Raw genomic sequence first — 15,288 nt, 5'->3', positions numbered from 1 at the left:
GCGGGATGGTTGTCGGTCATCTATGGTGGGTGGTGTCCCTAGTCGGGGACGCCATGGCCAGCTGATAAAAAAAAATTGGCTGTGTATCTGTTTGCTTGCTCCAAACGTCGCCAAAAGGCGATTGTCCTCAGCTGCATCTGCCACGTAACACCCTCTCCTCTGTCACACCTCATGCTGCTTCCCTCAACTCACCCTCTTCATACGACGAATGCAATGCATGTTCGCTCTGTCCCACACAACTTATCCGCGTTCGCCCTCTCACGCACCGTTTGTTTGGCACCTTTTTTTCTTTCGTGTTTCGAACAGCTCGAGCTGTCATTTTCAGTTCAAGTGCTCGCGATTATCTGACCTCTCCTCGACGCCGTTTTTAATCCGTTGTTTTTCATACTCGCTATCGTCAAAACCAATCCAACGTGCATCCTCTATTAAAATGACTTGTTGCTCCCGGTTGTGAACCTACGCCTGCCTCAAATATGCATGAGGTATCATTTGAGCTGAATAAGCATACACATGTATCAGCCCTATGCTAGCAGTTTTAGTTGTTTGTACCGTCACTGCCTATATATACTTCGTGTCCAAGCGGTACCGCACCTGTTTTTTTTTTTTTCTTTTTTGCCGGGCTGTTGAACCGACCGTCCGAAATTTTCGCGTTTGGATAGCCGGCGAAAGTCTAGTCTCTAAAGCGTGGCAGATACGCACCTGGCAGAAGCGCGACAAACGAAGCGGGCGGCAGCGTCATGTCTAAATCGGGCGTTCATTGTCGGCGCTGAGCAGGCTCACACGTCCTTGGCCTTCCTGAAACTACCCCTTTCTCCTCGTAATTACACACGGGACGCGTCAACAAAGGAACACGGAAGGTGGGAGTGAGGGAAAGTGTAATTTTCCGCCCAGTGGGCAGAGCGTGAAAACTATTGCGTCAAAGATGCATGGTTGTAGCAAGTCGCACCCACGAATCCGTGTTTTCGATTCCAGAGTCACTGTTTCTGCGCAAAATAACCAAGTGGATAATGTATCAAGCGGGGTGTAAGAGAGCGTATGTGGACGCATGTCGTAACAGCGTGCGGAGTCGATCAGCGTCGGACACGCGGCGTGTGCCTCTCCTTTCGTTCCTTTTCTGGCCGCAGGATCGACCGTGGCTCCGCTCCCGCTGCAGCGGAATTAAAGTTGAGTAAGACGAAGGAAAGTCGAAAAAAGACGGCTATTACGGATACCACCATGCCCCTGTGTTAATGTCCGCGAGTGCAACGTGTTACAGCGGGGCAATGCAGTGTCCTCCGCCAGGCGTCAGTTCTTGTACGGCGGCGGCTATAGGTCAGTTAGGGAGGAGTTGCAGTAAAAGAAATTGGTGGACCCCACGCATGTGTGGTCATCGTCGAAGCTTTCAATTATGTTTACAGCGTCATTAATGTCAGTGTTCTCGACTGCACAACGGACTCGCACCGTTTGAAATGGTTGCACGGACGTCATGGCAACACTGGGTTGAGGCGAACGTGCGTGTGGCGTTTTTGTTCCCTATAGTCGCTTTCGGGTGGAGTTCAAGTGTAGTTCTCTTCAATTCTTTTACCGAGGCTGTTTGTGTAGACGGCGTTTGAGCAAACTTTCGGCGAATGTTCCGTTATTCGGCGCCACGCAGTTACAGAGACAGCAGTAACGCGATGACTCAGTCAAGAAGTATTTTTTTTTAGACTTTACAGTTACCGTACGTTCTAGAAGCTTCCATTCATGGCGGACACGCTTAGACGGAGCTGCGAGAGCTGAGCTTCAAACTATCCATTTTTTAGGCACGAATACTGTTGTAGGCACTATACACCACGCCTGGAGGCGCTATTCTCCTAAACACGCAAATAATTGCTCCCTCATAGTTCGGAGTATTCAGGCGCACTTGGGCGTTTCATGGCTGCGTTTTACCTTGAGTTGGCGCGCACCAAGTTGTGTCATCACGCTACGCATGATAGCTTTTGTTAACGAGTAAGCTGGTTTCGGTCGGTTTCCCCTTCGTGGATATCGCAGCTGTGAGCAACACCCGCGGGCAGAAGGTCCAGTGTGGCAAACCGACAAGGAAGTCTGAGCTCGTGCAGAGATCTGCGAGATGCACAGTTGAACGTATACGTGCACAAGGTTGCCCACAGCATGAAGTAGCAAATAGGCTCGGGACTCCCGTTTTTCTTTCTGCGTCAAGTAAAGCTCGCTGGACCGTGGCGGCGAATTTATTTTGGGGCAAGCAAAAACCCGGAGAATCAAAAACAATGGCCTTGTAAAATGGAGGAGGAGGAGGTAGCCTTTATTGTGGCAAGAAGGCTCTACGTTAAGTGGGGGAAGGTTGGGTGTTTGTAACTTGGGACGTCTTAAAGGCGGACAGTTGAACCCAAAACAGGTGGGCTTCTTGAGGCAAGTCTAGAAACACTGCTGGCCGAAGGAGGAAAACTTAAACGCCAGTGGGTCGAGATTTCAGCGCACGTTGAATCCCCAGTTGACCTGAATTAATCCGTAGCTGTCCACAGCAGCTGGCCTCGCAGCCCAGGTGGAACCTCCAATAGATCTCAGTAGATTTCCGCTGGCGTATTGGAAAGCGTACGGGCCAAATGGGTTGCTGTATCAACGACGCCACAACGTTTGCTGAAGAGCAAGGGGAGCGAGGATTTTTTGGCGGGGTTGGTTTGTAGATTAGATTTTACTGTCGTGGAGCGATACTTCCTTTCTTGGGCAGGTTTCGTTCCCTGTCACCGTCGCCTGGCAGGGAGGGCGGAGCAAAGATAGAGCGGGTTCGGAAGGGTGAGACCGAGAAATAACCACGGGACGCCGGAGCACAGTGTCGGAGGGAACGCGAGACGGGGGAGGAGGGATGGGTGCAGGGACGGCGTTGGGTGGCTTTGATCCAGTGGCCTAGAAGAAAGAAGCAAACTGCCACAGCGGTGACGGGGAGTTGATCGGAAAGCGAGCAATGAACACAAAACACAGCCCCATAAATCTTCATAACAAACCTAACCCCGTCCCTACAAAGCAGCACCTCAACCCACCGCGATCGTCTCACAAAACTCTCCACAATCGCTGGTATGGTTCGCTTTAATTTCTTGTTTTATTTTTTTTTTTTCAACTTCAAAGTACCGTAGTTTGTGCAGATTAGTTTTTCAACGCGTATACTTAGGTCTTGTCCAGTAAACAACTCGAGCCCGGTAATGCTTGCGCTATAAACTATTTACCCCGAGTAAAACCCGCCTAGAGTTTCCCAGTAGACATTTATTCGGTTTATGGTGGGTTTTCGTTTTTAATTAGCGTCTGGACGGCCGTTTGCGTTGTCATTTCAAACATATAGCGAAGGACACGCATGGCTGCCAACAAGGCAACGCGGCGTTCGTATAGTTTCGTTTTCTTCGTCGTTATCGTTAGTATTTTTTTCTGTCGTCGCTCTAGAAGGCTGGACTTGTTTTCCGGCAGTTGTGCGCACTAAGCTCGGCCGAATGTTCAGCTTGGCAGAACGATGAAGCGCCCGTCCCACCGAGCCCAGGCGGACTCGGCCGAGGCGGAAAAGGGGAAATTCCTCGCCGACTGCGCGAGGAACGCGGACGAGTGACAGTGACGCGCTCGCATCATCCGAGAGAATGGGCATGCACGCCGCAGCCTTGTCTTCCGGCACAAGAAAAAGTGGGTTACACCGGCATCCTGCGTGTTCCGCAAGCAAGGCTGTTCGCGCTTCAGCTCTCTCGATCGCCCGTGGCTTTTCTTTCCTCGCTCCCAAGCCGCAGTCTGCGAGCCTTCCTTGTGCTTCGTTCGCCTTCCCTCTCGGCGTGTTTGCGGGCCGGCTGCCCTTCGTCCTCGAGCGACTCCGAGCTTCGTTAGCAGACGAGATGGGGGCAAGACTCGGCGCTAACCTGCCTTGTCGTCGCGTTTTCCCACGTGTGCGCTTCACGGATACGGATTCGGAGCCGCGCGTTTCTCGTGGCAGTGCGGAACAATTGCCGTGCACGACCGAAGGCGTACGTCTGTCTGGCTGCTGTGCACACTCACTGGGCTAACCCGACTCCCAAGTCGGCGTGCTGCTTCCCCAACGGTGCCTCGAACGCGCGCGTACTGCGAGAGCGTATGCGGAAGTCGAAGTTGACGTGCGCCCACCTGGAAAAAAGTGCCCTGTGACCGTAGTGTGCACGCGAGCTCCCTTCGTCGCCGGGGGCGAAAGCTCTGCAGGGTATACGGTGTTCTTTTCCTGTGTGCTCACTGCGGCTCTTTTTCGGCCCCTGCTAAGCGGCTTTCGCTGGAGGTACAGTCTGATGGCCAGGAGGAACGTTTCGTAGGCGGCACTGTTGGAGTCCCGCGTCGCTTTGGCCAGTGGAGCGGGTCGCTCTGGCTGAGGTCGCGCCGTGAAAGGCGTGCCTTTGGGGGGCGTTCTGGCCAGCTATCATTAGCCGACCCATCGGCGTCCGTAATGGACGGGAGCTTGGCCGTCGCACACGGGGTAGCCCCCGCGTCGCGAACGGGGGGCGGTACGACCACGGCCACTCGATTTCCACCCAAAAGCGGGGGAGGTCGAGTGGCCGTGGTCCGACAAACGAACGGCCCGCGGAGACGTCGCGTTTCATTGTCTGAGATGGACTTCTTGCGCTGTACGGAGGCCTCGTAAAGATCCAGCAATGCACTGGGCGCTAGTTTCTCAGCCTGCTATCCCCCAACATGTTTCGGGCTGCACCACAATCGGCAATCCGAACGGCGGTGTCACTTGCTAAGACCAGGTTGAAATAGAAAATAAAATAAAACACTATGATGGATGCACACGTCCCCTGTGCTTCTTCCTCGCGCGCTAGGATAAGCCGCATTCGAGGCATGCAATTAATCGGGAATTTATGGGCTTTGGGTGTTAAAAAATAGAAGGGGGAGTCACGTTGTCGCCTATTGTGTTCTGGTGACGTTATGACGGAAGTCTTACAATTGAATGCATTGGTGGCTTGATTGTGAACTATTTAGGGCAGGGTGCCAGAGTTCCCGTTCTGAAATGTTAGGAAAGACGCCTACCCAGCTAATGACGCCTCCAGCCACCAGGATGTGGCTACCGAGGCGAACTTCAGTGGTGACGTACCGAGAGTTACCGCTGACTGCCTGTGAGCGCCCCACCGCGCCCGAGCCAGTGATTTCCCTACACCCCCCCTAGGGGGTGTGTAGACCCCCCCCCCCTTCTAGTTTTTCTGGACACCCCCCTTGAATCCCCAAATTTCACTCTTGTCAGTCCTTGTATGGACCTTTTTCAGTATCGATCTGCGCATGCGCGGGCTGCCCGTCTGCTATTCTTGGCAGTAGCCTCGGGCAAAATAAACAAAAGTGCGCCCCCCGAGCTTGCTGTTAGCGTTGCACGTATTTATTTCCTTTTTTTCGACAGCTCGTGGCAAGTTCGTATGTGCACACAAAAAAGGCTTTCAAACGAAAGGGGCAAAGTGGTTGAGGCTGACCACGCTGTGAGCATTCGCAATAAAAACGCTTTGTGTTTCTGTAAATGTATAAATAAAATTTCACGCTTTCGATATTCGAAGATTTTTTTCAGCGTCTTTATTTGGCCTAGTACCATGTGCCCGGTCTTCAATTGCTTTTGTTTTTATGGACCCTGGATGATTAGCGCTGCTTTCACGCTGCGTCAAGTAAGACGTGGGCAAGTTTAATTATAAGAACAGCAAATAAATAACATATCGATTCGTCACGGGGATGAGCGTTTGGTTAACAGACGTCTATTATTTAACTAGTGGGATAAAAAAACAGCTTTTCTAGTTTATGAACCCCCTCCCCAGAGCCATTGAGACCCCCCCCCCCCCCCCCCCCCCCCTTTGATTCGATGCCTGGGGAAACCCCTCACCCGAGCTGTCCTCAGGACGCGGCCAGCAATCGTGTGACTGTGGCCTACCCGGGCCCGGATGTTCCAGCAATGTGTCTCATTACTTGCATCGTTGCATGCTCTTCGAGTACGGGGTTATCTACGACGGTGCAGTAGTTGGCGCCACCGAGGCAGCAGCGCGTGTCTGCCAGTCGCGGAGAGAGAACCAACCGACGTCGGGGTCCCTGGGAGACTGCGGGAGGGAGATGGTTCGGACGTCCGGGCGAGCAGCGGCGCCCGCGGTGCGGCGACCTTCCACTATCATGCATCTGGCCGAGGACGGCTGGTCAAAAGGCCGGCTGGAACGGTACCGCTCCGCTGGCGGCAGCGGCGGAACAGGTCCGGGCGGCTGGTATTTGCATAGGTGCATAGGTCGCGCCGAGAGAGGAGGAGGCTAGCGTCCTTGTCGCGGCCGCCGGATCCCCGTCCTCGTCCCGGTGACCCGCTGCCGCAGTCGTCGCTGCAGCAGCAACGGACGCCGCTCCTGCGAGCTCGGCGCGTGCACGCACTTTCGCCAGCGCTGGAGGTCGCCCCTGCCGCCGGCCGTTTCCCGGAACTGCGCCGGCCTGCCCGTGGCGCGCGCTTGTACCGCGGCGGCATAATTCGCGGGGATTTACTGCGCCGGGACGTGGCAGAGCACGTAGTAGGACGCCCCCTCCCCTCTTTGGCGGCGCCGGTGTGGACATGCCCGCTTCCGCCGCCTCTTCCGGCCCTGCTTTCCGAGCCCGGGACGTTGCCCCGTCTGCGGCTTTTCGGACGCGCGTTCGGCCCCCGTGCTGTGCCACATTCGGCGGGAATGTATGCAGTCAGCGGCGAGGCGAACTGAAGCCAGGAGTGCCCAGGAGTTTCAAAATTGTAGCTTTTCGTTTGGAACGTGGAACGTGAATCATGTGGCTCTCCGTGAGCGTGTCGCCCGAATGGAGTTCGCTTGAAACGGTTTTAAGCGCGTACTTTCGCTCATACGTACGTACACACACCTGCGCCTCCCTCTCACGCGAACTCCTGCGCCCTCGAGGGAGTTGAATGCGCTGACGGAGGCCGTGTCACATGGCCTTGCAGTCACGAACACGGGAACAGAAATCACTGCGACCGCTTGATCCAGGCAGACGAGGTCGCCGCAGCCTGCGCCTCTTTTCATCTCCGCGGTGCCTTTTAAGAAGAGAAATTATGCGTACCGCACGGAACGTTATTCTTGCGCAGCGCTCGCGAGCGCCTGCGGTGCGTCACTCGACGCCTGCTTGCGTGTTATGGGCCGTTGCATCTACCGAGCGTGATTGCGTCGCCACGCAGGCAAAGCTGTGAGATGCCATCGCAGATGAAATACACCTGAGCAATGACGCGGTCAGGAAAAAAAAAAAAGAGGGAAAAGCTTTGGTTCAACGCTTGTCACAAGCACTGTGACGGTCTGAATCAACTTCTCTGGCATCTTTTTGCATTCCGCGTGCATCTGCAGCAGTAGCGCATACGGCAACGTGGCTGAGCCTGAGGGAAGCAGACGCTAAAGGCGCGCCTCCCTAAAGTGGCGTCATATGCAGCGCCGCCAGGGGGCGTCGCTCTCAGAGCCAACAGGGCAGTCCACACAAGCCAGTGGCGCGAAAAAAAAATTGAAAAAGGTACTTCGCGAATGAAATAAGAGCGAGAAATGTATAAAAAGAGGGAAGCACCGTTACTCGAATGTATATGACTGTGTAGCAAGAATAGCAGCTACACACCTAAACTTTGCTATCGCATTCAGACAGCCGTATGCACAAGACCCGTCCGTAGGGCATAGAGTTTCTTACAATATACACTAGAGAGGAATCTGGCGCTAGCGTCTACGCGGCTCACATCAAGGCCGTCTGTGTAGTCATGGACCGCCATTATGTTAGAGTGAACTAGAATACTTCTAGTTCACTATAATTATATCATGCGATCGCCTTAGTTTCACCATTGGCTTGGATTGAAACGCTTTAGTGGCCGTATATTCGAACACAGTGCCACAAAAAACGCAAAGAATGGTGTGTTAATATAGAAGTGGAAAATAAAACAGACTGTTTTAAAGCTAATGAAAAAAGGAAGTAAAGCGTATTTTCGCAGGAACGGTTGTGCCTACTATTCTGCAGGCCAAGCTGGTAGTTAACAACAACGTTAATATTTTGTGGGAACTCATTAGAGAGACTGATTTTGTTAATTTGACTATTATTTCAGATAATAAGTTGCTTGAAGAGTTTGGAAAGCTTTTTGAGCGTGCCTATGAAAAAATCGTCTTTCTGAACAACCGGTGCACCGACCGTCAGGTACAGTTTCACAAAACTTGTTTCTGAACGAGTTGGTTCCTACGTGAAGTAAAAAGAAAACGTGGCGTTAAACAGTCGCGGACGAAGGCAAGGGAGGACAGATTCAGGCGCCCGTATCTCTCTTATCTTGTCTTCGTCGAACTATGTTTTATTTCTTTTTTTTTTGTCAGCTACAATTTTCGCAGCGGCAGATTACTCGAGTAAGCTCAGTCATACGTCCTTCGACTGCGGCATGACCAACGTCAGGTACGATCACGCACTGCCTGCCTTTTCAACGAACACGGCTACGGCAGAACAGGAAGGATTTTGGCTCCCTCTTAGCTCGTAGATGTGTGAATGCATAGTGAAGAAAGCAAATCCCAGAAACCGCTTAAGAATCCAGTTGTCATGCCAAGCCAAAAAAGGGGGCCTTCCCATAAACCCCCACGACGACATGGATTGCCAGGTGCAGTTTCCCCTCTAATATACTTACTAAGAAACTCTGTCCGCAGTGTACGTGAAACTCGACGCCATTTTTCTGACGACCGGGAGTGTTGCAACTCCAAATTATCAGCATCGTGCAAACGAGTGGCGTTACTTCATGGATAACCGGGAAGCGACAAAGATTCTCGGAATCGCCCTAACAAAGACATCGATAAGCCACGCGATAGAGAAGCTGCTTGGGAACATTGAAACGAAAGAAGGGATCAAGGTGACGGCTGACTGCAAGCCGCTGTGCCAATTCACGCAAGGAAGCGCACAATCTGGCACTCCATAGAACGCCACGGCATACATCATAGATATACGATGTCGTATATCATATAATGCCATTTAAAATAGAACGCCACGAAGCATATCACTCACAGGTAGTGAGCAAAGAAGAGAGTGTCGGTCGTGACACCAAACAGCGAGTGGCGTGTACTCAATGCCTGCCCGGGGAGGTCAGGGCCTCGTACACTGGAGCAGCACTGTCAAAAGTGGTGATCGAGCATTAACGGAAAAAGGCCTCGGATGCAAGGCCAACGAGCCAGGAGCGCCTCTGCTCTACTTGTGAACGCGCGCGCGCTATGATGGCTCGTGCTCGCTATGACACGTGCACAACTGGCTCGAGACCTGACCTACAGCGCGCCATTTTGAGATGCTCGATCAGGCAGAGCGCAGGCACAGCGGAAGAAGAATGCCCTCGCTGCAGGATTTTGCGTATACTCAGCAGCAGCTGGAAGCCGAGTTCGTGTCTTGACGCCCGCGTGGCATTTCTTTAAAGCGAGTGGCATCCACCTGCGGATGTTGCGCCTAACCGATTTAAACCCCGGCGATGCCCCCTTGCCCAAACCGGCTCAGTCCCTAATCGCATCATTAATTTATTCAATCGTAAAAGTGCAGTGTGCTGGAAAGTCGGAAAAAAAAAAGAAGGAGGCAGCAGAAATGCCTGACGAAGTGTCACGGCATTTGTGCGAAAACCGTGCGCATACATTGCTACAATTGCGAATGAATTGAGCGCAAATTCAACCAGAAAAAAAAAATGGCGCAGCTTGCACAGCCCCTGTCCCTTCGTCGGAAACCCGGCTGTTCCACATTAACGTTTCTTTTTCTTCAAAGCTATGGTATGATACTTGGTAACGGACGGGGATTTATATATTTCGATTATTACCTTGGAAAGACAGTGTTTCATGTGTTCCACGCTTCTTGATTAATTGATTGATTGGGGGGTTTAACGCGCCGACGCTTCACGGGCGATGAGGCGCGCCCTAGTGGAGGGCTCGGGATTAATTATGACCACATGGGGGTCTTTATCGTGCGCCGAAATCTCGTACACACGGGCGTTTTTGCTTTTCGCCTCCATTGGAAAAGCGGCCGCTGCGGTTGGGAATCGAACCCGCGTCCTCGTGCTCAGCAGCAGAACTCCTTAGCCACTGAGCCACCGCGGCGGGTGTTCCATGCTTCTTAAAAGGCGTCCATTGCAGCTGCTTGCCGCAATGTTCGCATGTGTAGTTGCCGGTAATTCCAAAGGTTGAATGCAGCCTTTTTTTTTTTTTTTTTCCTGTCGCACGCTCATGCTGGCCGGGTATTACTAGTTTCACTAAATAAATGCTTATTTAGTGACGCTAGGTATTACCAAGATTGATGGCGGTGTCGCTCCTCTTAGATGGCACTTCAATTTCAACAACACTGTTCCGCATTGTCTCTCGTTCTTTTGAAGTATCGGAAGGAAGAGCCCTTTTGTTGCCGCACTTAGTTCCGCAGCTTAGCGATTACGCCATGACGCACACATGCATCGGTTTTGCGGAATCGACTGCCGAGGGGCCGCGTAAACGGCCCCTCGGCAGCTGTTGCGGTGCCATCCCCCTCTCCGAGCCCGTCTTCAAAGCGTGCGTGCGCAGCCTTTTGGCGCCCGTTACGGCATTCAGGGCCGAGTCAAAAGGGGGACGCCTCTTTCCTCTCCGGCACCGGCTTCCTCGGCACGCGGCGGCGCTTTTCTTGGACCGTCTCGTCGTGCGCGGAGAAGCGCCGATGGCTTTGTGTCCGCAGTCAAATGAGCTAATGGGCGGCCCTTTAGCCGCTTTCACGGCCGCTCGGAGCAGCAAACGAGCCGCGTTTAATTGACTCGCCCGGCACACGGGGAGAGCAAGGCGTCCCGGTTGAAAACACGCGGGCTCGGTGGGTGGCGTACGGAGGGAGATTCGCCGTGTGATTTTACTTTTTTTAGGAAAAGGCCGGCTCAAAGAAACTTCGAGCCAAGTGGCCGTGGGGACTGCAACGTGGCGATCCCTCTCGCGCCTCTTGCTCGGGATCCAAATGAGGGCTTCCTTTCCACTGACGAGCCAGCGTTTTCGTCCCCAGGTTTCGTGTCCGCCGCCCGAGGACGATGTTTCACGGCGGGCTCGAACGCATCAACTATGTCCGACCTGCCTTGACAGATTTCGTACACTCATTTAGACACCCTTTTCCTGCGGCAATGGCAAACGGCGTTTTAGAGTTGGTGGGGATTTTTGCTGATTGTGTTCAGCGTGCGGTCGTCGGCTGCGACCACGGGGCCAGCACGTGGCGCCTGTAGTTTATTTCTCGTAACTTTACAAACCGTCCAAGTAAAGCAAGCCGATTTTTTCGTCGTGTGGCTCTTTTTTTAGCTATTTCCTTTGTAGTCTGTTCTTCTGCCCACCCTTTCGTGTTGCCCCAGATTGTCGGCAGCTGCATTAAACTTGTCAAGTGGGAATTCCACGTTAGCCACCCCCGATAAGCGGAGCAGCTGGCCTCTATCTTCAAAAATTGCTCCAATAGAATTTTAAGCTATCGATAGATCTTACTGCTTGCTCAATCGTGTTAATTCTCTAATGGTGCTTGTACTTTTTGTTTCTCATTTGCAATTTTCTAGAAATCGTTCCTTATAAAGGGAATGTCGGCCTCCGTCACGTGTTCCGACACCCTCTTCCTTCTTTCGTCAGTGTTGCCTTTTCTGGTAAAACTGGATTTAAACATGATGATGATGATGATGATGATGATGATGAGGAGGAGGAGGAGGAGGAGGAGGAGGAGGAGGAGCTGCATATTTTTGGTGACTCTGCGCAAAGAGAACTCGAACTTGGTCTCCTGTGGTATAACACGTGCATCGACAGGGCGCGTCATGCCTCCCTTCGGATATCGCAATCGCCCGTGCCGCCATGAAAAAGAGGTGAAGCGAGGGGATGGGGTGGGGGAGAAGACGTGTTACGCTATGATCGAGACAAGCATGTGCGCTGATTACATTGTCCTTGTCGTGCACACGCAGGGGCGGCGTGCCACTTGCTTGCGTCGCTGCTATTCATGTTACTCGGTCTCGTTCGTGGCCGTGCGAGCGCTATCAGCAGCTTGATCGCTGCGGGGCGTCGGAATGACCACCCTTGTATTTGTATCCCCCGGCAATAAGGCCCCGCGTACCGTTGCGTAACGCGGTGTACCCTGCAACATTCCCGTCACGTTGCAGGCACGGAGGAATGGAATTAGTGTCCCCTTCTGGGGCGGCTTTTTCCCCTTTTTGGGTGGGAGAATCGTTCGGTACAAACGCGTAAGGCGTCAAAGAAAGGTTTGTTTCTCTTTTGAAGGTGTGCAGCGGAATACGAGCGCGACCATGATGGCCTCAACTGGGAAGAGGTATATTCATTCGATTTTGTACAATCGAATGCTTTGAAAGACGAATTCACACACTCTGTGTAGATGAATCGACCTGCTAATGAATGAGAAAAAGTGTATTGTGCTGCGTGTGGGCGCATATGTTTCTTTTTTCTCTGGTTTGTTTCTCCTCCTCTTCCTGGCGTTTCACCGCCCGAGTCGTTCGACATCTCTCTATTCTAAATAACTTCACTCATTCATTCTTTTCGTCGTAGCGTGCATGTGTACACACTGCACCCAAGCATCTCTTGTGCTTGCAACCCGTTCCGTTATTTTTGAGGAACTGGTTAATTGTGTATTTTTGGCAAGACGATAACGGCGAACCCCCTCTGTTTCTCCCGCAAGGTAAGCTTTGAGAAGGCGATTGGTACCACGCTTGCCCGACAACATATGACTCAGTTACGGTGCCGAGTTTCGCGTATGTTCTTGATCAGCCGTCATTTCATGGTCTTCGTTGCGTATGACTTCGAAAGGTGGCTTTTTTGCAGCACGTTTCACGTAACGACGTTCCTCTTCCCCTCTCAAACCTCCCTTTAGTGCCAAATTTCCCCTCCTCTCCTCTGTACAACTTTCCCTACCTTGCCCTACGCGGTGTTGCCGTCGGGTCAGCAGTAATTTGTGGGACACGAATTGCCGATCGGCGGTCCTCGGAGGACTACGATATCTTTCTTTCGAGCACGTGCAGCATTGAGTGTGGTGGCCCCGGAAGGCGGCTCTGATTAAAAGACGCCGTGCAGTGATCGTCCGCAAAGACGGTGCCTGGCGCCCGAGCTTCCGCACAGACGCCCGGAAAACAACTGCGGAAAAAGTGGCAGTGCGAATTTCCCCTTGGAAAGTACATTATGCTTTCCCGCTTAGGAAGAACTACAACCGCACACTATGTTTCACTACTCCCCTAGTAACTCGTGTGGAGAACAACAACAACAAAAAATCGCAGCTGCAAGCAAGCGTAGTTTTGTTTCTCGCAACCGTTGGGCAGCGAGCCACCACTACTAGGACGGCTCATGATGGCACCCTTGATCATCTTGACGGGGAAGATGAAGGCAGCCTGAACTCTCGTTTTCCAACCTTCTGGGTCTCCGGTGCGCACACAGATGGTGGGACTTCCGTCGAACCGTCCGTCCTCCGTTATCGACGTTTCGCCTTGCTTAACTGCGGAAGCGAGGGCGGAGCCCGGGCACGGATACAGTTGCGCGAGGGGCAAAAATGACGCAAGGACAGCGGATAGGACGGCCGTTGGATGCCCCGCCGGTTTTCTGCTTTTCTTTTTATCTAGTACGGCTTTTTATTTTTCCGTCGCTTTGTTTCACTCGTTCCCCATACAGCGATTGTTATTCCGAAGTTCCTCTCTTGTCCACTTTTTCATGCACGCGGCCTCGTGCAGTCCGCTTTGAGAATGACTTCAGCGGCGCACTGGGAGGGCAGTGAAATGATGGTAGCTGCTAATTCGCACTCCTGTTAATTCGCAATCCCATGAAGGCTGTATTTTTTATGGAGACTGAAGAAGAGCATCACTGAGTGCCGATGGGTCCCGACGAGGCTAGGTCTCCCCTCTCATTGCGAGTATTGTTTTCCGTTCCCCCCCGCCGGCAGGTTCACATGTGCCAATATTGCTACTTAGAACTACACGTTGAATTGGTTTAACGAAAGGAGGTCGCGGGCTCGATTCCCAGCCGCGGCGGCCGCTTTTCTGACGGAGGCGAAAAGCAAAAACGCCCGTGTGTTCGACATTTCGGCGCACGTTAAAGATCCTCAGGTGGTCAAAATTAATCTGGAGCCCCTCCACCATGGCGCGCCTCATCGCCTGCGTTGCGTCGGCGCGTTAAACCCTACAATCAATCAATGAATGAATCAATCAATGCAATCAATCAATGGTTTAACGAAAGAAAAAAAAAACGTCGCGTATACAGTTGAATCAAACGAATTGAACAAAGGCGAGCCAAATACGTTGAAAGAGGCTTAGTTTGGAGAACTGAGCACTTACGAATTCTGGGAGTAGGTATAGTTTCAGAAAGACACAATATTAAATAGTGGCGCTGTAACCGCCGCGGATGTTCCACAATTGTAGAAACATGTGATGAGTGACTTGCCGGATTACGGCGACTGGCTGCAAGCGTAGTTCCTGTGCGGATACTTTAAAACCTTATCATATCACTTTTTTTTTTTCGCCACAAGTTCTCCGTAAGAGTACAAAAATTCAATGAGCCTATTACGCGAGAAATGCCTTCAGTCGAGCTGTTTGCAAAGGATAGCGACCACCGACGTTCACAGAGCGGTAACTCTCGGGAAAATAGCGGAAATAAAAAGAAAAGTGCTGCTGGTCGTATACAGATTTGCTTGCTTCATTTGCGACGAGATAGTTTAATAATTGAACTATCTCGGCTGCTGTTTACGTGATTGAGACAGCGCATGCTTCAAGTCCCTCGAGTAACTTTTGCAAGCATCTCGTCAGAATTCAACTTTGTCATGCGTAGCACCTCGCGCAAGCCAACACGTGCGCAGTGCATGGAAATTTAAAACCAGGACGCCTCGTTCCATGTGTTACAAAGGCATGTGTTACATTTTGTAGTGGATGGCGGTTTTTCATACGTTGGAACGGTTTGAATCCTGCCATACCGGTTACGTTTCTATCAAGATCGGATGCCGCGAGCGCCTGGCTAACAAGCTCCAGCCACATCAGCAACCGGTGGAGCGCGCGTGGTCGTATGTCACAAGCTCGCACGCGTAAGTTTCGCTCACCGACGACCCGCCAGGTGCGATTCATCGCGCGCCTGTGCGGGTATGCATCGGCGAATTTCCGAAGAAAACGCTCGCTAAACACGAGTCGCGTCTTCGGGACTTCACTACCAGCTTCTTTACAGTGCGTAAGAACATGCGTGTGATTCAAGATGTCTCCATAACTTCTTTCAAACACATCGGCGGCATGCGCCGTAATTCGGGGAATCTCCCACGTGCGCGATGTGAAGACGTCGAAGCAGACGCGAAAGACGCGAGATGTGAACCACTTTCTCTCTCGGCCTCAGGTTCCGTTTACCA

The 15,288-nt window shown here is 52.2% G+C and overlaps 1 protein-coding gene across 3 annotated transcripts in view; it reads left to right on the top strand.

The window, feature by feature from the left end:
* LOC144170556 (putative polypeptide N-acetylgalactosaminyltransferase 9) overlaps positions 1-15,288 on the top strand; it is a 148,875-nt gene that overhangs the window by 50,064 nt on the left and 83,523 nt on the right. The window lies entirely within an intron of this gene.

This window comes from Haemaphysalis longicornis, unplaced genomic scaffold (assembly GCF_048455015.1).
Source record: "Haemaphysalis longicornis isolate Haplotype H1 unplaced genomic scaffold, Haemaphysalis longicornis Haplotype H1 scaffold_2, whole genome shotgun sequence".
Taxonomy (NCBI): Eukaryota; Metazoa; Arthropoda; class Arachnida; order Ixodida; family Ixodidae; genus Haemaphysalis; species Haemaphysalis longicornis.
This window is presented reverse-complemented; position numbering and strand designations above follow the sequence as displayed.